Raw genomic sequence first — 23498 nt, forward strand, 5'->3', positions numbered from 1 at the left:
GCAGAGTGATAAGAAAATAATGCCAACTCTAATGATGATAGAGAGCACTAGAATTGTAACTCTAATGTCAATTTTAATGATGTGACACAATATATATATATAAAATATAATTTACACGTCAAAATTTCAAATCATAAAATGAAATTCGCATCTAAAACTCCCTATTTAGCGGACTCAAACATTTTTCTTAAAAAATTTAGAAAAGGTATAATAATTTGTAATTGATGAAAACTATCCCACCACACACCTTGGACTAATCAAGGATTTTTCTACGAGGCAGAGAGAGAGAGAGAGAGAGAGAGAGAGACTGGGTACGTTTCAAGTGGAGAGACGACCTCGCGGTGTCTTCAAGTGTCATGCATGCATTTTGTGCATCTGTTTCCTCTGCATGCAAACACACTCTCTCTCTCTCTCAAAACCCTCTCTCTTTATATATATATGTCTACTCTCTTTGTCTCAACCTCCCATCCCCACCTCTCAAAAACCTCAATCGCAATCTCAATCACCGTCACCGACTCCACTTCTCTGTCGCAGATTCTCTTCAAAATTTGGTACTCTGTTTTTTCCGGAGCAAATCAAAACCAGAACACACACACCGACTCTATTGTAGTCATGCTTATCTGCATGTGATTGTCTCATCCAAGTTATCATTCCATAGATTACTACTAGGTTTGTTATACTATTTTTTGTTTTTGGGATCGATTTGATGATATTGTGAGGCATTATCAAAAGGGGGTTTTAGGGTTTTGATTTGGGTTTTAACTTATTTGACTCGAATGGAGATTTGTTTCAGTTTTGATTTGGGTCAAATGGCAAAGATTTGCATGAACAAAGCGTGCCAAGCGACGACGACGTTTCAATGGAAGGAAGGTTGGGGTTTGAAATCCGGTGCTTTTGCTACTCTCTGTTTCAACTGCGGGTAATTTTCCCAATTTCAATTTTATTATTATTATTGCCTTCTTAGAAAGTTACAAGTACCTATCATCTGTATCTGAGTTGATTTCTTGTTCCAATCCAAGGGCACTTTGGGGTTGTGGATTTTGACTCTCTAGTAAGACTTTTTTTTAAAAAAAATTTAATTTTTTGAGCTCATTAGAATTTTAAAATTTTAAAATTTCCAATGTTCGATTATCAATTTAATGTCACATTTTTGTCTTATAAATGTTCATAATTTTGCTATTTAAATTTTCTGTTTAATTTCAATTTTTTTCCCATGTGGGTATGGGTGTGCATAGTTTGAGTTTGAGTGTGGGTCGGGCTTGCAATAATAAGAACGTGCGTACCATGTCTAGCCCTTAGCTATTGGGTGTCATCTTGTTATCTTGATTCCATCCCGGACAAAATTTCAAAAGCCGAAGCTGACTCATTTAACCCATATATATGAATTGTTATTGTAAAAATGCTAGAGATTTTAAAAATTTTATCAAAATTCTACTAAATGCCTCACATGGGGTGCGATCACATGGGGTGGGACCTACATGGGACCCATATTGTGTGGGTCCCACATCCATGTAAGACATTTGGTAAAAACTTTGGTAGAAATGTCTCACATGATGTGGGACCCACATGGGATCCATATTGTGTGGGTCCCACACCTATGTGAGACATTTGATAGAAATTTTAGTAGAATTTTTGAGATTTCTAACATTACTCTTATCATTGTGTCTTGGAGGGGGTATTAAATGATTTGGAGACTTTTAATAATTATTTGAATTTAAATAATTAATGAAATCTAATAGTGAGATAATTTTGGTCTTTTAACAATTAAATTTAAGCTATAAAAGGGACATATATTTAACTTTTTCGAACTTCCATTATTTTTTAAGTTTATTATGTAACTAAATAGTATGAAAGTTGAAATTAATATTTTAAAATGGCTATGGCAGGCTAGAAATTTTTATCTCAAGCCAGGCCCAAAAAATTAAACAAGCTCCAAATCCTAGCCCAGGTTGACCCTATGACCAAATATTTATCGCAAGTCTTAAAAATAGTGGGTTGGGTTTTGGGCTAATGCCAACCCCTAGTATGTAGCATGTAAAAAAATATAGAGTTATGCTAGGATCCCAAATATTTGAGATACATAGCATTTCTTAAAAATATAAAAATAAATAAGTGTAATCAGATTTAGGGCTGAATAATGCTCAGTAACTGCTACTAGGAATGGCAACGGGGCGAGGCGGGGCGGGGCCAGGGATCGCACTTCGCGTTCCAGATCCCCGATGGTGGAAATACCCCCGTCCCCGGCCCCGATCCCCGACGCGAAATCTGTCATTGCCCCCGCCTCTGCCCCCCAACAGGGATCGGGTTTCCCCGACCTCGAAAAGTCCCCGGCCAAAAAAAAAATTCAGCTTCAAATCAGATATTCAACAACAGATTTAATACTCATGAACAATAACAACAACAGATTTAAGAATAGATTTAACAACAATAGATTTAACATATATATTTAGCTCCAGATCTGAGGATCATCAACAACAACACACCCAAATTCGTCTCTTCACTAATAGCTTATATATTCGACAGATTCAACAGTAGAAACGGCGAAACCCTAGCATACACCAGATTCGTCTCTCACTTCTCAACTCGGATCTTGGCACCGGTGACCAGAACTTCCAGATCTGAAGAACAAAATCAAAAAACAGAGAGAGAGAGAGAGAGAGTAACTAGAGAGGAGATACCGTGAGAGAAGGAGAAGCTGCCGCTAGTGAGAGAGAGGAGAGGAGCCACCGCCGTGAGGGAGGAGTGACGCCGGTGAGAAGAAAAGGAGGAGACGCCGACGCCGTGAGCACCGCAGCATAGAGAGAGAGAGAGAGAGAGAGAGAGAAGGAGGGAGGGAGAGACTCTGCGAGAAGCCGTGAGCACCGCAGCATGGAGAGAGACAGAAGGAGAGAGAGAGAGGGAGAGAGTCTGATATAAGAGAGGTGAGTGTGAGTGGAGAAGAGAGGTGAGTAAAGTCTCAAAAGTAACCTAAATATATATATATATATATCCTAAACATATATCTCTATATTCGGGGATTATACGGGGATTGCTCGGGCCGGGGCCGAGAGAATCTATTCCCGTCCCCGGCCCGAAAATCATTGGGGATTTAATTTTTAATACTATCCCCAGCCCTATGGGGATAATTTTCAGGAAAAACCCGTACTAATCGGGATCGGGGGATCGGGTCCCCGTCGGCCCGGGTTTAAATTGCCATCCCTAATTGCTACTACTTTAACTATTTAGTCAATTTTTATTTTTCATATTTGATATACTATGTTTTAGAAAAGAATCAAGATGGAGGACTAAAGAAGGCTAGCCATTTTATTTAGTGGCCAAAAAGTTCTTTCTAAAATGATGAAAATTAGCCAATAATTAGCTTCACTTAACACTTATAGTTGCAATTACTACTGTTTGAAACTTTTTCTAGTTTCTTGTTAAATCTTTCTTTGTTTGTTTGCTCCATTTTTTTCCTCCCATTATTCACTGTATATAAACCAGTAAGATGTGTTATTGTCTTTACTAGACATTGCAATTTTTCTTGTAATAGGCCAAAAAGTCAAAAACAAAATTTCAAAGTTGTTCTTGTAGACTGCTTCAATAACTTGTTTTATTATTTATTTATTGTTTGGCCAATGTTTAATGTCACATCATGTGGGCTGTGGATCTGCATATGAGAATTTACTTTACTGTGAGATGTTCCATTTGGAGGAATCTGGTTGGAGGGAAAGCAGGTTATGTCGAAAGGTAACTTCGAAGCCATCGATTGCCCTTCTATTGTTCAAACATCTATTTTCATTATGGTTTCTAAGTCTAGTTGAATTTTGGTATGACAGCGTATCCACTGTGGATGCATTGCTTCCAAGTATTTGTATGACTACTTGGATTTTGGGGGCATAGGGTGTGTAAGCTGCACAAAGAGTTTGGAGACTCGCTGAATAAGACCCATTCAGGTAATTAGTAGGCCAACATTTCCCGAATGTCACATCACAACTTTTGTATGTGCAATAATTTTGATATAAAAATGACAAACATGGATTAGTAATGTTATTACCATCAGTTATTAGCTCAATGATTATCTCCTTCCCCTCCCAATGGGACTAGTACGAGAAGCATTGTCCCAGATGGGATACAAGTATAAATGTCTTGCTTAACTTTCCAAATTTGACAATCTTGGCTGTAATATTGGTGTAATTCCTATAATTTGTTAGATGATTCTTATTATATCTCTCTCATATGAATCTCGTAAATGAGATTGATAAAACGGTTGTGGGTAATTATGATGTTTCCCATAATAAAATGCTTCCTTTCCCGAGGCGTATCTTGTTTTGGTCGTTTTCCTGTATGTTGAATCTGTCTCCATCAAACATACAAGTATCTGATATTTTTCTGTAACTCATTCATTCAGATTCCAAACAATGATATTTCTCATGGGTTTGGCCCATTCACAGCAAACAACATCGGTGATCTGCAATCCTCTTACGTTGAACATAGAATGGGTGGCTTCAGCCTTGACAAGGAGAAATTTACGCAGTTGAGCAAATCTATGAATGCAAATGAGCTCAGCCATTGCCCTCAAACTCAGAGGGGTGATACTAATGCCTCTATTGAGCAAATCCAACGAGAATAAATTGTATTTCCTAATGGGGGAGTTCGTGCAGGCTTTCCAGATCTGATACGGCGATCTGTTGGATCATCTGTTTTTGCTATACCAAAAACTAACAGGCCAATACTAGGGGAAAAATATATGTATAAATCACTAGCTCAGCCATCAAGAAGTTTAATTTTTAGCAATCCTTTGGAGACTCCATATTCTGTATTACCTTCTCTTGTTGGGGCTGTGGAAGGAAAGGGAACAGAACAAGGTTCCCCCTGTTAAACAAGGGAAAAAGACATGCCTTATTTTACCCAAACCCCCTAAAACTGGCCTCACCGTGGGCTCAGATGCTAATAGGGGAATGGATTCTCAGACGCGTGTGTTAAGGCTTCCTGATGAAGGACGAGGCTGCAATCAGTTACTTCCGCGATACTGGCCATGGGTTACAGACGAAGAACTGCAGCAAATATCTGGAGAGTATCCTTGATTATGCTATTTTTGGTTTTTCATCTTTAAGTTAGTGTCCTCTGATCTAATTTGCAGTGATGTTTATAATCACTTGTTTTTGTTTATTCATTGATTCAAACATAATGTTTACCTTAAACTTGTCAACTAAAAGTTTGAATTCCACCGTTGTGCCATTGTTCGAGAAGGTTTTGAGTGCCAGTGATGCTAGTCGAATTGGTCGTGTAGTCTTCCCCAAAGCATGTGCTGAAGTAAGTTCAATGATTTTGTCCATGTCTTCTCTCTCTCTCTCTCTCTCTCTCTCTCTCTCTCCTTTGTGAAGTTTATTTTCTTTCTCCTTAGCTTTGGATGTGTACAAAATGCAAATTGATGCAGGCCTATTTTCCTCCAATTTCTCAATCAGAAGGTATACCAATAAAGATTCAGGATATAAAGGGGAAAGAGTGGACATTCCAGTTCAGATTTTGGCCCAATAATAAAAGCCGCATGTATGTATTAGAGGGCATAAACCCTTGCATACAGAAAATGGAATTACAAGCTGGTGACATTGGTTTTCTTCATGCTATAGCATTGTTTTATGTGATTGTGTATTCATTAGAATTTTGAACTTCTTCCAAGGGAAATTAATTAACCCTGCATGTTTAATATCTTCATGGTCTGATTTTTATTTATTGTCTCACATATATATTATTTTTTCAGTGACTTTTAGTCGGATAGATCCCGGGGGAAAACTTGTCATTGCCTTTCGGAAGGCATCGAATTTTATTAATTTGCAGGTCAAGCATCAAAGGCATCATTGTCTTCTCTATTATGTACTCGCTTAACGTTCTTTTCCATTGTGTTTTTACGAACTGATATATATTTCATATAAAATAAACAGAACATACCTGGACTTTCTAATGGTGCTCCCTCAAGAAAAATCTCTACAGTAAGTTAGTGGTATCTGGTTTTTCCCAATGGCTGAAAGGAAGTAAGGATTCTCACCTTATTACTCTGTCTGAATTGTTTACTTTTGCTGATTGGGATACTTTTGGTTGGCCTTAAATGAGGAGTATGGAGGCACGACAAATGAGGACTCATTGCAGCGGCCACTGCTGATCCCAGGGAAGAAGAGGGCTTGGAACATTGGGTCCAAAAACAAGAGACTACTCATGCATGGTGAAGATGCTATGGAGCTGAGACTCACATGGGAAGAAGCACAGGAGTTCCTCCGCCCACCCCCAAGTGCTAAGCCAACCATTGTCATGATTGAAGACCAAGAATTTCAAGAATATGATGTAAGTAAATCCAGTTGACACCCTCATGTTATACATGGAGATGGAATAATTATTTATTCGGTATTGCAAGGCGATTCTTGTGCTTACTGTTGTTCATGTTATCCAGGAGCCGCCCGTTTTTGGAAAGAGCACTGTATTCACATCCCGAACATCTGGGTAAGCATTCGTAAAATAGTCATAAATATATGATTTTTGTTGGGAGTTTGTCATAAATATATCACAAAAGGGTAGCGGAACCTGGAGGAACATTTCAGCTGATTCGAGATCCAATTGTCTGGACTAAACACTGGTATTAAGGTAGCGGTTGCTAATGTTTACGTTTTTTTGTACGATTCACATGGAGGGGTGCTTTGCGTGGATTCCAAGATTAGTCAAGGTGGGTGTAAACTGACCCGGATATCCTGTCATTAAAAAAAAATGTTTATTGTTTATATTTATAAAAAAATTATAAACTGATTTTTGTTTATTTTTAGAAAAACAAAAATTGTGAACACATTTGGTTTGATCAAAATATTTAAAAAAATTTAAAAACAAAAACTAAAAGCATGTTTGTTAAGGCTTAAAATGTTTATATTTATTTTTTATTAATTAAGACAATGGGAATCATACAAATTATAAAACTATAATAAGTATCCACAATAACCATATTGGTACAATACTAGCAACAGATCAATTTAAAGTTAGATATGCGTAATTGTGTTTTATTTTTATTACAATGTATTTGCAATTTAATTCATCAGAACTTTAATTAAAAGAAATACCAACATTGGCAACAAAGTAAACAATAATTTTTTGAGTAATTTCTTTTAAAACACGCCAGCAATATTTTACATTAAAAAAAATATAAATTCAGTACACAATCCATTTCAAGTTAGATTAGATAGACGTGAGATCTCTACCTAGTTAGATTATGGCCCTGTTTGGTAGAGTTGTGGGAAAGTACTTATAACTTATGTCTTAACAGCTTATACCTTATAACTATGAACATAAACTGATTTCTGACTTATAAATTAAGCTTCTTCTGCCCCACTCAAAGAATAAGCTGATTTCTTACTTACAAAAAGTTATAAGCTGCATTGTTAAGCTAAACCAAACACATCAAAATAGTTTAAATTAAGTTGAAAGCTGAAATAAACTGAAAAAAAGCTGCACCAAATAGGGCCTATACACCCATACTTGAGGATAATGACCACTACTCATTAAAAATATATAAAGCATGAAAATTTATTCATAATTATACCATGAAAGTGAGGTGTAAGGCATAAATTTAAAGTTAGTGTGTCGTGAATCATAGGTACAATCAGTGGTAGAGGCAGCATGGACCTAGGAGGGGCACATGCCCCTCCTTAACTTTCTAAAATTTATTTTTTAGTATAGGTTAATAAATTCTTTCACACTTTGCCCCTTCTAAATTTGAATATATATTCGTATTTTTTTTTCTTTATTTTTTAAATAGTTCTATAATTTGTAATATTCAAATGTTTATTTTATGTCAAAATCACTTTTATAATATTATAAAGTCTATCATTAAATGTTTATTTTCTATTCTTTTTTATAATGTTTGTTAATTTATTCTTATTGGTATTTTTTTCTTTCTTCTTCTGGGATGAATATATGTGCAAATATGTAAAAGATTGCTTGTTGTTTGATGAAATTTTTATTTCTTAATAAAATACTTGCTTCATATATATATATATATATATATTTTCTGGAGACGATTAGTCGATGTCTTGGTTAAAAATGAGGGTTAAGTTTGTTAGGGTTGAAGTAAGACAAGGTAAAAACACTATTGTAGACATAACATTTTATTATTACTCAAATCCTATCTCCGCCACTGGGTGCAATAAACCCTATCAACATGTTTGAATTATGGGTAAAATTCTAGATTTTTTTAAATGTAGCACAATTGATAAAAATAAATAAATAAATAAATAAATAAATAAAAAGGTTCCAGTGCAAAAAGGAAGTGGAAATTTTGAAGAATTATATATGAAGAATCAAAGGTGCAAAGGACACGTATCACTCCAAAGAGAGGAATAGGTGATTTTGCAGCAATGGTCAGATGGAATGGGGTCATGGTGATGAAATGACGTCGCTATTCGGTTGAGAATAGCTTCCAAGCGATTTCAAACCATGACCGAAACTTAACCATAGGACAATTTACAATTCTTCCATGTTTTTTCATTCCGTCCGCCGTTTATAAACAGATATAAACAACTTTTCTTAGTTTACTTTTTTAACCCAATTTAAAAAGCTAAGGCCCCTCATTTATAAACAAAAAAATTTTTACCAAACAAGTTTATGTAATAGTTTTTACATTTTTTATAAATATAAACATAAAATTATAGGGAAATTGACCCATAAATCCTAAAAGGTGAAATTGTAATCTAATAAGTCCTATATTTAATTTTGTACACCCAAAGGTCCCATTAAATGGGGGTGGACAGTTTTGCCCATGAGTGAATTGTTTTTGGTTTAGTGATATTATGTCTGATTGATGTGGGTGTATGTAACGTTTGGAAAAAATTTATTATAGCTTTTTAAGGATTTAATATTTGTCCACGTTTTTTATGACCCACACTGTGGTGGCCCACATCATTTCTTGAAGCCCACATTTGAAGACAACCCATTGTTTGGCAGGAAACACAACGTGGGGGGTCCACATTTTTATGACCCACGTCAATTTGATGAACCACATTTTGGTGGCCTACGTCGTGCTGCAAGTCTATCCTGTGACCCACACGTTGGTTAGCCAAAACATTTTGGGAGCCCACGTTTGAGGGAGCACACATCATTTTCCATAACCACAATTTGATGGACCACAATAGTTTGGTGAACCACTTTTTGGTGGCCCACATCAATTTGCTGAACCACATTTTGGTGTGCCCACATCATATTGCAAGTATATCCTGTGAAGCCCCACATTTTCCGGTCATGGAGAGTGTTATCGGACTCGTTAATCGCATTCAGAAGGCATTTTCCAGCCATGGAGAGTGTTATCGGACTCGTCAATCGCATCCAGAAAGCATGTACGGTCCTCGGCGACTATGGCGCCGACAATGCCTTGCCTACTCTTTGGGACTCTCTTCCCACCATCGTCGCCGTCGCCGTCGCCGATGTTATTGTTAGATCGTCTCCGTTGTCAGATCGTCTATGTGTCACGCTAGGGTTTATCTCTCTCTCTCGCTCTCTCTGGCGATTCCAATGTTATTTTACTGAATCATGGCGGTGAGTTCAAGAGTCCTCTCGACTTCGTTCTGCATCAAATCAAGCAGATTGAACTCATTTTTTTGGCATCATTACCACCATGGATTTATGATTTGTGCTGTTGTTCATGATGTGGTTTGTAAAGGTATATATATAATTCAAAAAACGTTTCCAACCACATAAAAGAAAGGTACATAAGTCAGAAAACCCATCCCATAAAAAAAACAGGACTGGGACGTGCATTAATTTTAAAAAAGGACCTAATAGACTACAACTTTCCAAAATGAGAGTTTCCAATAATTATTATTATTATTATTATTATTATTGCCTTCTTAGAAAGTTACAAGTACATATCATCTGTATCTGAGTTGATTTCTTGTTCCAATCCAAGGGCACTTTGGGGTTGTGGATTTTGACTCTCTATTAAGACTTTTTTTCTTTTAATTTTTAATTTTTTTAATTTTTTGAGCTCATTCGAATTTTGAAATTTGAAAATTTCCAATGTTCGACTATCAATTTATTGTCACATTTTTGTCTTATAAATGTTCATACTTTTGTTATTTGAATTTCCTGTTTAATTTCAATTTTTTTCCCATGTGGGTATGGGTGTGGGTATGGGTGTGCATAGTTTGAGTTTGAGTTTGAGTGTGGGTCGAGCTTGCAATAATAAGAACATGCGTACCATGTCTAGCCCGTTAGCTATTGGGTGTAATCTTGTTATCTTGATTCCAACCCGAAAAAAATTTCAAAAGCCGAAGCTGACTCATTTAACCCATATATATGAATTATTATTGTAAAAATTAGGGGTGGGCGCGGGTCGGTTGCAGCCACGGAACCTCCAATCCGCCATCCGTCCGCCAGATTGACAGATTGAAGAAAATCAATCCGCATCCGTCCACCAATCCGGCGGATGTGGATTGAGCGGTTTGGCGGTTTGGCGAATGGATGCGAATCGGTTTGGCGGTTTAAAATTTTATAAATTTTCAATATAATTCAACTTGTGCACTTCCTCAAAAAAAAAAAAAAAAAAAAAAAAAAAAATGAAAGTATTATAATCAATGACTTAAAAAAATGTTACAATCATTGCATGCCTCATTCAAAGCAAGAAAGTTTGAAACTTTAGAATATCACAATCACTGCATGCCTCATCCATATACTACAATCACAGCATGTCTCATCCACATAAAGTATTACAATCTGTGATTCTTAAAATATAAAAACAATTCAAATCACCAAAACCATGAACAAAGCAGTAGTAGACATTGTATGTCTCTGTATTGTTACATTTATATCTGTTTTTGAAAACAAAAATCAACTAGTATATTTCATATTTTCTATTTATTATTTTTAGAAATAGATTTAAAAATAAAAAAATATAGATAAATAATACTTTTATTTTTTTCAATTCAAAAAAGATATTTAAGTTGGAAACTTTTTTTCAATAGAATATTTAAATTCTATTTTAATTGAAAACACAAACAGAATATTTAACAAACTGAAAACATAAAGTCTTATAAATTACTAGATGTGCTCGCGGTTTGGCGGTTCGGTTGCAACCAAAGAAATCTCAAATCCGCCATCCGTCCGCCAAATTGGCGGATTGGAGAAAATTAATCCGCAACCGTCCGCTCGTCATCACGCATCCGTCCAAAATGTGGCGGATCGGTTCGGTTCGGTCGGTTTTGACGGATCGGTATATCCGCTGCTCACCCCTAGTAAAAATGCTAGAGATTTTAAAAAATTTATTAAAATTCTACCAAATATCTCATATGGGTGTGGGACTTGCATGGGACCCATATTGTGTGGGTCCCACATCCATGTGAGACAAGAGACTCACGTGGGAACATTGGGTCCAAAAACAAGAGACTACTCATGCATGGTGAAGATGCTATGGAGCTGAGACTCACATGGAAAGAAGCACAGGAGTTGCTCCGCCCACCCCCAAGTGCTAAGCCAACCATTGTCATGATTGAAGACCAAGAATTTCAAGAATATGATAGTAAATCCAGTTGACACCCTCATGTTATACATGGAGATGGAGTAATTATTTATTCGGTATTGCAAGGCGATTCTTGTGCTTACTGTTGTTCATGTTATCTAGGAGCCGCCAGTTTTTGAAAAGAGCACTATATTCACATCCCGAGCATCTGGGTAAGCATTCGTAAAATAGTCATAAATATATGATTTTTGTTGGGAGTTTGTCATAAATCTATCACAAAAGGGTAGCAGAACCTGGAGGAACATTTCAGCTGATTCAAAATCCAATTGTCTGTACTAAACATTAGTATTAAGGCAGCGGTTGCTAATGTTTACGTTTTTTGTCCAATCCACGTGGAGGGGTGCTTTGCGTGGATTCCAGGATTAGTCAAGGTGGGTGTAAATTGAGCCGGACATCTTGTCATTAAAAAAAAAATGTTTATTGTTTATATTTATAAAAAAATTATAAACTAATTTTTGTTTATTTTTAGAAAAACAAAAATTGTGAACACATTTGGTTTGATCAAAATATTTAAAAAAATTTAAAAACAAAAACTAAAAACATGTTTGTTAAGGCTTAAAATGTTTATATTTATTTTTTATTATTTAAGACAATGGGAATCATACAAATTATAAAATTATAATAAGTGTCCACAATAACCATATTGGTACAATTTTTTTTTTTTTTTTTTTTTTTGATCGGCAAAAGAGAAACTTCATTGATGAAAGACAACCGAATTACATCAACAAAGAGGAGAAACCAACAAGAAGAAGCTCCAAGTTGGTGAAACTCCAAGTTGGTGAGAAACCAACAAAACAAGGAAAACAAAGATAAAAAAAAACACAAAAAAAAAACTGCAGAAACTTGGAGCATCAAAATAGCACCAAAAACCGAACAAGCTCACACCAAAAACTGAGACCAGCAGCAGAACTAAGAATCACCCTTGTACAACAACTTACAGCAGCACTAACTGAGACCACCAAAAAACTGAGACCAGCAGCACAACCTAAAACCACCAAAAACTGGATCTTCTGGCACAGCTTTCTTCACAATCTTTCCTATTCCTAGCCCCCTAATAATCACCCTTGTACAGCAACTTACAGCACCTTACTGTTTGACCTTCCCCTCTTTGATGATTCTCTTTTTGTCCTTACGCTCTAGGTCCATGATCTTATTTAAGGCTACATCCTCTTGACCATTGAAGTTGATACCAAGAGTTTTCCCCAATTGGATGGTAGCTGTGGCTTCTTGAAGAAGGTAATTATTCAGGCTTGATTCAGACTCAGACAGTTCCGACTGCGCAATTGCTGCTGCTGCTGGTCTGTATATGATAGATTTTGAGGTGGGTTTGTTGACAGCTTTGTACCCATGGAGTCTGGAGAAGGTAGTAAAACCCTCTAGGTGGGCCTTTTGTTTCCCCTTTTTCTTTACATTTCGAAGAGGTTTTGAGATAGCAGCTGATTGCCTAATATGGCCTGAATGGTTTAGGCACAAAGCCAAGAGCCCATTACAACCAGGTTTAACATTACAAGGCTCAATAGGCCTGGAGAAAGGATCACTAACAAGGTTGTTGCTAATTGATTGGGCCAGATCCACTTCCAGATTAATGCCAGGCTGGAGACCCTCTCTAGACCCACTAAAGCTTTTCATAAAACCCTGTGTAAAGACTTGCTCAACACACCTCTGATTGCCATCATTACTTTTAGGACTGTGCATAGGCTCTTCCAGCATCATTACCTCTACATACGCTCCCTCCTTGCTGCAGCTTTCTGAATCCAACTTTGTCTCCTCAACTACCGTGTTTGCCTTCTTTCCAATGCGACATGCAGTAGGCTCCTTCCTCGGTACTACCTCATTGGTGTATACCAACTCAGCAGCAAGCTTGTCACATCCTGCTGCCACCTCATCATCATCTTCATACTCCCTACAGCCCTTCTCTAGGAAAGTCTCTGCCTCTTTACTAGAACAAAGAACATTAGAACTACAATCTTCCATACCATTAAGCTTCATGATGCTAAGATCTGCACTATGATCTTCACACACAAGGATGGGGTGGACTTTACCCTTACACTCCAGCAAAATAGTTTTGTTGATAGGCTCCATACATGACGTAACCACTCTGACTTCGGCGTAGGAGAAGGATTTTGGTTGACAGATATCCCCATCCAAATTGAGAACAGAGCCCCAAATACTTCCAATGCTGTTAAGTGTGTTTCTGTTCCAACAATTTAAGGGGATGCCATAACATCTCAACCACAAGCATCTCTCTTGTTCATAGTGGAAATCTGGTTTCCATTCCACCACAAACTGGCTCCAATCTTTGAACCAATCTTTAATATTACAGATATTAGACTTCAGCTCCTCTGAAGATTTGAAAGTTAAAACTACATCACAGCCTCCCCCTTGTCTAACTAGAACCTGGTCCAGACCATTTGCCTTCAGAGCTTTACCAATATCATGAGTGGAATACTTAGCATTGAGTCTGATTATTACACTATCATATAGCCATCCATGACCAACTTCATCAACTTTTATGTTCATGCTAACATTACCAGCTGCAGTGGGTGGTTCCCCTTTTAATACCTCTGCAAAGGATCTTTGATCTACATATGGAGCTTTACCTTTCATGCTGGTTGTTGTGAAGAATCTTTTGGTATTCTGTGATAACCCTCTGTTTTGGTCATCTCTGTTACCCCTGGCATGTGTAGCTTTCTTGACTTGTAGCACCATATCATCCACCAACATACCATTCGCTTGTTGGATGGCAATGTCTGCTGCAACGGGGCAATCAAATCTTACAAACCCAAATCTTGATTTTGACACTATTCTTCTTTTAAGAGGTATAAAGACATTCTTCACAATGCCAAACTTTGTGAAGAGTTTGAACAAAGACTCAGCATTCGTTGCTCCTGGAAGATTATCCACGAAAACCGTAAAAAGTCCCTGCATTTCTTCAAATTGCTCCGTTAACAAAGTCCCTGCATCCCTAGCAACAGATCAATTTAAAGTTAGATATGCATAATTGTGTTATATTTTTATTACAATGCATTTGCAATTTAATTCATCAGAACTTTAATTAAAAGAAATACCAACATTGGCAACAAAGTAAACAATAATTTTTTGAGTAATTTCTTTTAAAACACACCAGCAGTATTTTACATTAAAAAAAATATAAATTCAGTACACAATCCATTTCAAGTAAGATTAGATAGTCTTGAGATCACTACCTAGTTAGATTAAACACACAAACCTAAGGATAATGACCACTACTCATTAAAAATATATAAAGCATGAAAAATTATTCATAATTATACCATGAAAGTGAGGTATAAGGTATAAATTTAAAGTTAGCGTGTCGTGAATCATATGTACAATCAGTGGCGGAGGGAAAATGGACCTAGGAGGGCCCCTCCTTAACTTTCTAAAATTTATGTTTTAGTATAGGTTAATAAATTATTTCTCACTTTGCCCATTCTAAATTTGAATATATATTCGTATTTTTTTCTTTATTTTTTAAATAGTTCTATAATTTGTACTATTCAAATGTTTATTTTATGTCAAAATCACTTTTATAATATTATAAAGTCAACCATTAAATGTTTATTTTCTATTCTTTTTAATAACGTTTATTAATTTATTCTTATTGGTATTTTTTTTTTTAATTCTTCTGGGGTGAATATATGTACAAATATGTAAAAGATTACTTCTTGTTTGATGAAATTTTTATTTCTTAATAAAATACTTGTTTTATATATATATATATATATATATATTTCTGGAGACGATTAGTCGATGTCTTGGTTAAAAATGAGAGTTAAGTTTGTTAGGGTTGAAATAAGACAGGGTGAGACACACTATTTTAGACATAACATTTTATTATTACTCAAATCCTATCTCTGCCACTGGGTGCAATAAACCCTATCCACATGTTTGAATTATGGGTAAAATTCTAGATTTTTTTAAATGTAGCACAATTGATAAAAATAAATAAATAAATAAAAAGGTTCCAGTGTAAAAAGGAAGTGGAAATTTTGAAGAATTATATATGAAGAATTAAAGGTGCAAAGAACACGTATCACTCCAAGAGAGGAATAGGTGATTTTGCAGCAATGATCAGATGGAATAGGGTCATGGTGATGAAATGACGTGGCTACTCGGTTGAGAATAGCTTCCAAGCGATTTCAAGCCATGACCGAAACTTAATCATAGGACAATTTACAATTCTTCCATGTTTTTTCATTCCGTCCGCCGTTTAGAAACAGATATAAACAACTTTTCTTAGTTTACTTTTTTAACCCAATTTAAAAAGCTAAGGCCACTCATTTATAAACAAAAAATGTTTACTAAACAAGTTTATGTAATAGTTTTTAAATTTTTTATAAATATAAACTTAAAATTATAAACAGAATGGTTACTAAACAGAGTGTAAGAGTGTGGAAACTATTTCTATGTTTCAAATGGTAGAAGCACAAGATGGTGGGGCCAATAGCGTACCCTGGTTTTTTTTCCCTCCCATCTTTCAGTAGTCAACCGATGAGGAGGAAATGAGGGACAAAGCAGAGAAACATGTCGTTTTGAACTCATGCATTGAGGTCCTTGGTATACCTACCCTGTTTAATTTTACGTCAAATGCATGCAGGAAGGAGTAAGAATATCCATATTAAAGAAAACAGGTTCCCATGCGGTGGGTGTGCACGGGCTGTGGCTTTGGCATCCTCTTATTCATGGGCGGAGCTACCCATGACGTAGTGGGTTCAATTGAACGCACTGTAATTTTGAATTTTTTTTTTTATATAGAATTATGTAGTATTATACAAATTTTTTGAGAGGTTTTCATAAATTGAAACTATTAAAATTATTCAAAAAAATATATTTATCAACAAAAAAAAATTGTTTATAAAAAAATTAATTCTATGTTTATCATAATTTTATATTATTTTTTGTTTAACACGTACAACCCCTAAACCCTAATACGAATATAAATGAGACTTATGGATACCATTACAACCATCATTGTGTTGTAAAAAATATGGTGAGTGTAACCTTATTGACATCATAAATATCATGATATCATTTTTTTTTAATAATGATATAAAAAAAATTCATACATAATTTATGTATAAAATCATGTAATTTATTATGGATCTTTCACTTTAAAATAAAATCATGTAATTTAAGATGCTTTTTATTTGTAACATCATTTTTGTGAATTTTTTTGTTTTTTTTGGGTATAAATTTTATATGTAAATAGAGTTCATATAAAAACGAATGAAAGAAAATGAAAAAAGAAAAAAGAAAAGACTGCTTTTAAAGCACGAAATCCTTAATTCCTTACAAAAACAATTTTCTTTTTTGTTTCTCAAGAAGAATCATTTTGTCTCTCATTTTTATTTGATTGATTGAAAATCGCAATCTCATTGTTTTTAATTTTATTGAACAAATAATATATTAGTGTACTTAAGCATTATTGTGTAATTTGACTAGTTTGAATCTATGTTACATGGACTCTTCAAATTAAATCAAATACCCGTGTCGGACACCCGACACTCGGACAAGGGTATGGGATATGTGTCGGATACTTTTCAACGGATACTTCTTATATAATTGTATATAACACTATTATTATATGTATATATTGTTATATAATTGCTATAAATGTCATTTTGACACTATAAGTTACATATAATACCATTTTATCTCACATATTAGATTAAAAATATAAAAATATGACATTTTTTTGCAGAGTCCGCGTATCCTTAAATTTATGATTTGATGAGTCCGACCTCTAGATACATACCCGCACCCGACACCCGTACCCGAGTCCATGTAACATAGGTTTGAATTACTTTGTAATATTATTATATATGATATTTTAGTATATTTATAATAGATATGTGAAAAATTATATTCATAAGTGTTCTAGAATTGAAAATATGATGGAATGACATATCTGATAACTGATTAAATTTTATCACTAAAGACATTTTTTGGTTAAGCTATTGCCTACACAATCTTTCAGATGAGGATTGGAATATTGGAGGTTAATAGAAGATTTCAGAACCTTCTAAAAAGTTTGAGAGAATGCAAGGATATTGTATAGAATTTTAGAACATATATAAAATACTATAAACTAGATTCTAAATAGTTATGGAAAGTTGTGAAGGGTTTCAAGAGAATTTTACACACCACATTAATTGTATATATTAGATTGTTCCTACTCAGGTCAAGGTTGTTTACATAAAAGAGAGACCTCATTTGACAAAATTAGGGATGGTTATTTCCCTCCACTGTGCTCCATCCCTACATCCCGTCCCGAATTTTGCTTCCCGTGTCCCAATTATATTTATTAAATATATTTATGTGTATAATATATAATTTAAATGATATCGATGATAACTAATTAAATGACACCACAAAAGAAATATATTTTGGCAACGCCCTGCTCTTATTCATTGTTTCAATTGGAATGTATTCATCTCGACTCAATATATAGTGTTATTGTCCAGGGAACAGGAACAATGGGCTTAGTGTGATAGTTGCTCCAAATGGTGGAGGTTGCCTGTGGATGTTCTTATCCCTCCAAAGTGGGCATGGTTGGACAATATTTGGGATCCAAGTAGGTCAGTGAAATTTTGTCCTTAATTTTAGTTCTTTATATTTGGTGAAGACAATTTGTGAGCAAACTCTTTTGGTAGTGGGCAAATCTTTTTGGTAGTTTTACCAGAGATATGGGATCATATTTCTGTTCCATTCATTCAACTTTTTTGTTTTATCTTTTCATGGGAGTGAGGGGGTTGGTAGCCCATTGTTGCCTTATGACCAAAACGTGCTGTAGATCGAGTTATGAGGGCACTTCCTAGAGTGACATTTACTAGGTTGGGAGTTTAAGTGAGCTAAGGTAGAGTTTAGCTATTTTTACATGAATTTTGTAATTTTTTTTTGTGTCTGGCTGTGAAACAAAGGGTGAAAATAATTATTTTTTAATGTCCTCATTTCCTGTGTGTTTGCAGATGTTCATGTTCTGCACCAGATGAGATGAATCCACAGGAACTGGAAAATCTTCTGAGTGTTGGCAATGGTATGGATCAAGTTTGCATTGCGCCTTTATAAACTTGTGATGATCATGGTTTTAAGAAGGTGATTTTGAGAATTAAAAGAGACATAATGATCCAAATGTTTTGCAATTTAATGGTTCTAAACGTGTACTTGCATGCATCCACTTGGGTATTTGATCATGTGCTTGTTGCATCATTGAGGCTTTATACAGATGTACTATATTTTTATGAAATCGGGTTGAGTTTTGTGTGGATTGAATTCCTTATATACCGTTTTTATTGTGACAGAAAATTTATATAAAGTTGGAGAATAAGTCTGTCCTACGGTCTTGTCAATTTTAGAAAAAAACAAGTCTAATGGCCGTATGAGTTGGCATACTATTTTTGATATCTTCAAAACTCATCTTGCAATATTCTAAACCCGATTCTTGTTACAAATCACTGGTCTGGCTTTTAGTTAATATGAAGTTTTCCAATGCATTTTATTCTATGAAATTGGATATGTTGGTTGTATTATTTTTTCCCTAATCGATCTTGAAATGCCTGGCCATACTTGCTACCCTCTTCATTTTTTTCTTTTTTAATTAAAAAATGTTTTTCTTTTCCTTGTCCAGATTTTACGAAGTTGGGAATCATAGAAAGCACCAAGGTAGACAAATAACATGAGCCTTCTGGATTAGATGCTCTGACCAATGCTGCAGTCTTAGAGGACATTGCAAATGACTTAGATGAGCCATCAGTGGGAACCACTACAAAACATCCCTGTGATCATTCTGGCTGCAGTTGCATTGTGTGCATTCAACTTCCAAGTGGAAAGGGAAAGCACAAGTCCACTTGCACATGTAATGCTTGCTTTTCTTTAAAATGCCCCTTTAAAACCTTCACGTCTGGCTAGAAGACAAGACAAATAGAAATGGATAGAAATTCTGGACATGCATTGGCAGCTATAAATCAATCAGAAGATGAAAGCAACCAGAAAAATATAATTCCTAAGCATGTCGGTGAGACCAGCAAAGGACGTTTAGACTTGAATTGCCAACCTAGCCGTGAAGAAGACACATTGATAGAAGCAACCGGTTGAAACATGACGAGCCTTGTTCGGGAAGCAAGGCATAACAGACTTGAAAACGTAGGCCCATGTTTGCTCTCACAAGCTGTGGGTGAGATTGAAGGCTACCCACTTGTTGAAGCATGTTCTTCATCTTTAGCTGGGGAGCATGAGAATGAGGGCAGTAAAAGGTAAATGTAATTTGGAATAATTTAATTTTCTTTCAAATATTTCTTCCTTTTAAATTATAGATGTGACTGTTCCCTTTTGAATTTATAGATGTATTTCTTGTATTTCTTGTTCTATCTTTTGATGTTTTGGCCAGTAGTTCAGTCTGTGTGCTTGCTTGTTGGTTTTTGGATTTTTTTTTTTTTTGTCCATACCTAGTAGCCTATAGTGCATGAGACCTTACCCTGTGCAGAGAAGCTATTCCATGACTTCTTTTTTTTTTTTTTTTTTTTTGGGTAGATATATACATGGATTGTATACTAATTTCAATTTAGTAAGTAAAATGCAAGTAAAAATCGAAACTTTTTACTCTGTGCTACAACCAGTAATGGATAGGTCATATCTTTTGTTGGATCTGTTTGTAACATGATACATGAAAAATATTATGTGAATAGTGTTACAGTAATTTACATCACTTCGGCTGCTCAACTGTTCATCACAGTAATTTTTTCTCTCTGTTTTTGTGTTCGTGTTGGGTTAGTTTTATTTGGGTTTCCTTGTTGCACATCTTGCATTTCCTTGTTGCACTTGCTGCTGAAACTGAGCCCAATTTCATGGAAATAAAAACTTCCCTCCATCAAACACATTAAAAACTTCCCAATTTCATTAGTAAACACTGTTAGCAATCAAGAGAAAGGAGAATAATCCAAGAGAATCAATATCATAAGGGAGAATGGTTCAGATCAATTTTTTTCCTGCCCAAATGCTCTATCTCTCCTCTCTTTCATCCTCATCCAAAGCTCATCCCTCTTCCATACCCTTCTCTCTGCCTCTCATCTCTCCTCTCTCCTCTCGCGACGACACCGCTGCTCACCACCTCTGCTCTCCTCTCGCCGTTTTCTTTCATTTCTCTCCTCTTACGATGACCGCCATTGCGGTTTCGATTTACAACCATCGACCACCGATCGTTTTGCCGTCCTGGTTTTGCTTTAAAGTTAATAATTTTGGTTTAAACTATTTTAATTTGTTGTGGTTGGAGTGGTTGTGATTTCTGAAATGGGTTTGCTGGGTTTTGATTTTTGAAATTTGAAATGGGTTTGATGGGTTTTAATTCGCATATATTCCCAGAAATCCGCAGAAATTTGAAATGGGTTTGATGGGTTTTCCGGCTTCGGCGCTTTCCAGCTCAACAAAGTTAATCAATACAAGATAGATTTGGAGCAAAACTGTATCGTCTAATTTGTCAGGTCTGTTTCTTTGCGTGATGGCTTTTGGGTTGTTTCAATTGCTTGCTGGGAAGCTACATTTTGGGATTTTATTGGGTTGGGTCACTGTTTCAGCTTTGCTTCTTTACGTTGTGCATGTTTTGATGTTTGTGCTTTTAGTTATAATAACTATTTTGAGTGCACAAATGTTTATTTTTCTGTCGATTTTGATGTCTCTTAGGCTGTGATTGAATCATAGATTTGGATAGTAACTGCTTTGCTACTTCTGGTCAATCTTCTCTATTGTTCATTTGATTAATCTTGTTTTCAGTTCATCTTAATCACCCACAAGATCAGTCTGTTATATCCATCTAGTTTAAGTCACCCACTTTCATCCATGTCCTAAGTAAGTCCTTCGAATTAGGCTGTGTTGGACTTAGGGGTTTTCCGAATAGGGTATGTATGTATACTAGGTATGAGGTAAAACTGACAAGAATATGGTATGTATTAAGGTATCTGTAAAACTGATTAATTAAACAAAACAATGAGTCGATTATTTAGAAGTAACTCCTCAGTAAGTTCTAGGTCAACAACTTTGCCCTCTATACCTAATCAAGGATTAGTAATTAATGAAGAAGATGTTGAAATACAAAACGATAAATTTAATACTGGATGGAATATACCTAAACTACCAATTAAAGAAATATATAAAACAACTTTTTTACAAAATGTTTTCAAAGTCACTTTCCATGTTAAAACTATTGAACAAGTCTATGCTTTAGAAAAACCACTACAAACCTGTCAATTATTTTATTCAAAATTAATTAAACGACATTTAGATAATGGTTATAATTTTATGCATATTGGTTTAATACAAGTTGGTGTCAATCCATTAACTATAGTTGGCAAAAATACCTCTGTTTTATTATGTTTACGCGATGCTCGTTTTCTTAATTACAATGATAGTTTAATGGGTATGATGGAAACTGGTCTTCACAAAGGACCAGTACATTTCAACTGTTTTCTTGATTTTACACTCAGTTTATGTGATCCACATATACTCAAAGCTTTAACATTAAATATTCAATTACATGGTTCGTACACTGAAATGTTAGAAAAAGCTCATAATATTGCTTTAATTTATCGTGTTCATTATAAATGTATGCAAACCAATTTAAATGTTCATGCTTTACACAAAAGCCCCAAAGATAAAACCTTATGAATCCAAAGTAGTAGTCATGGCGAATCCAATATTAATATTCCCCAAATGATTGAATGGCAAAATATAGATTTACCTGAACAATGGATTACTGTCAATGAAAACTACAAACATACTCAACAACAATCTTCTATCCAAAATATTCAAAATATTCAACAATTTAATGATGGTTCTGTTGGAATTAAATTTAATCGAAGCCAATCCTCTCGTCATAGTACCTCTAGTATCCCTACAGAAATTACAACTGATGATGAAATATTTAATACTCCTTTATTTCGCAAAAATAGTCAAATACATCTTGGTCCAACTAACCAAACTTCCCAAAATAAACTAAAAGGAATTGATAATTCTACAACTTCTCAGATTAGTAAACCTGTTTATACGACTCCCACACATTTACCCGAAGAAGACGTAGCTTCAAATACTTCCCCAACTCAAACTGATTTCGAAGAATTTGCACCTCCGGTAAATCCTCAACTCATGACAGTCAAAAAAGATTTTACTCCTGATTTAGATAAATTACTTATTGACTTTAGATCCAAAGAAAATAGATCTAAAAGACATGCTTATCGTGCTAAATATGATTCTACTCAACAATCCAAAATAACTAGAAAATGGTATGATTTCATGGTTCAATATGGTTTTGAATTATCTTTCTTTGATTATCTGGATCAATATTACAAAAAGATCAACACAATCACGAAACATAAATGGAAAACTTCTCCTACTACTTCTGTTAGCTCTAATCATCCTCCATTAGAAAATATAATTATTGATCACCAAGGTTTTGAAGTTCCAGCCTCTCCTTTTAAATTGCCTGGCGCTGACCCTGAAATCAAAATGGTTATTGAACAAAACAATTATACAAATCAATGTTTAAAAACAATTGGTAAACAATTAGATAAACTAGAAACTAATTTAGATGGCCAATCTACAAAACTTATTAAACCCTTAGATCAACATTTACTAAATCTCCCTAGTCATCGCTCCAAAAGAACTAGCTTGGTTACTACTGATCAATCTACTGTCAAAGCCATCGAACACTCATTTACTAAGTTAACTCCAACTGATACTTCTACATCCAAAGATAAAGGTATTACTGTTTTAAATCAACAACTTAATACCAATGCTGTTTTCGATCAATCTGAAACAGACACCACTGATAATGAAATTGACCAATTGGCCCAACAATTTCAACCTTTTAATCTTAATAAAATTCATTATCCCAAAGTTAATCCTCAGACTACAAAAAATTGGTATTCACGACCTACTCCACCTGATCTCCAGTTTGAAGAAACTA

At 35.1% G+C, this 23498-nt stretch overlaps 1 pseudogene across 1 annotated transcript; it reads left to right on the forward strand.

Moving 5' to 3' along the window:
* Window positions 1-441: 441 nt before the first annotated feature.
* On the forward strand, window positions 442-18789 carry LOC114305169 (B3 domain-containing transcription repressor VAL1-like; annotated as a pseudogene). The gene is made up of 12 exons (XR_014350572.1): window positions 442-669; window positions 794-922; window positions 3648-3726; window positions 3816-3932; window positions 4388-5053; window positions 5196-5292; window positions 5417-5591; window positions 5741-5853; window positions 5957-6318; window positions 6425-6474; window positions 18010-18123; window positions 18514-18789. The product of XR_014350572.1 is annotated as a B3 domain-containing transcription repressor VAL1-like (transcript).
* Window positions 18790-23498: the final 4709 nt, after the last annotated feature.

This window comes from Camellia sinensis, chromosome 14, assembly GCF_055761805.1.
Source record: "Camellia sinensis isolate YWXY chromosome 14, ASM5576180v1, whole genome shotgun sequence".
NCBI lineage: Eukaryota > Viridiplantae > Streptophyta > Magnoliopsida > Ericales > Theaceae > Camellia > Camellia sinensis.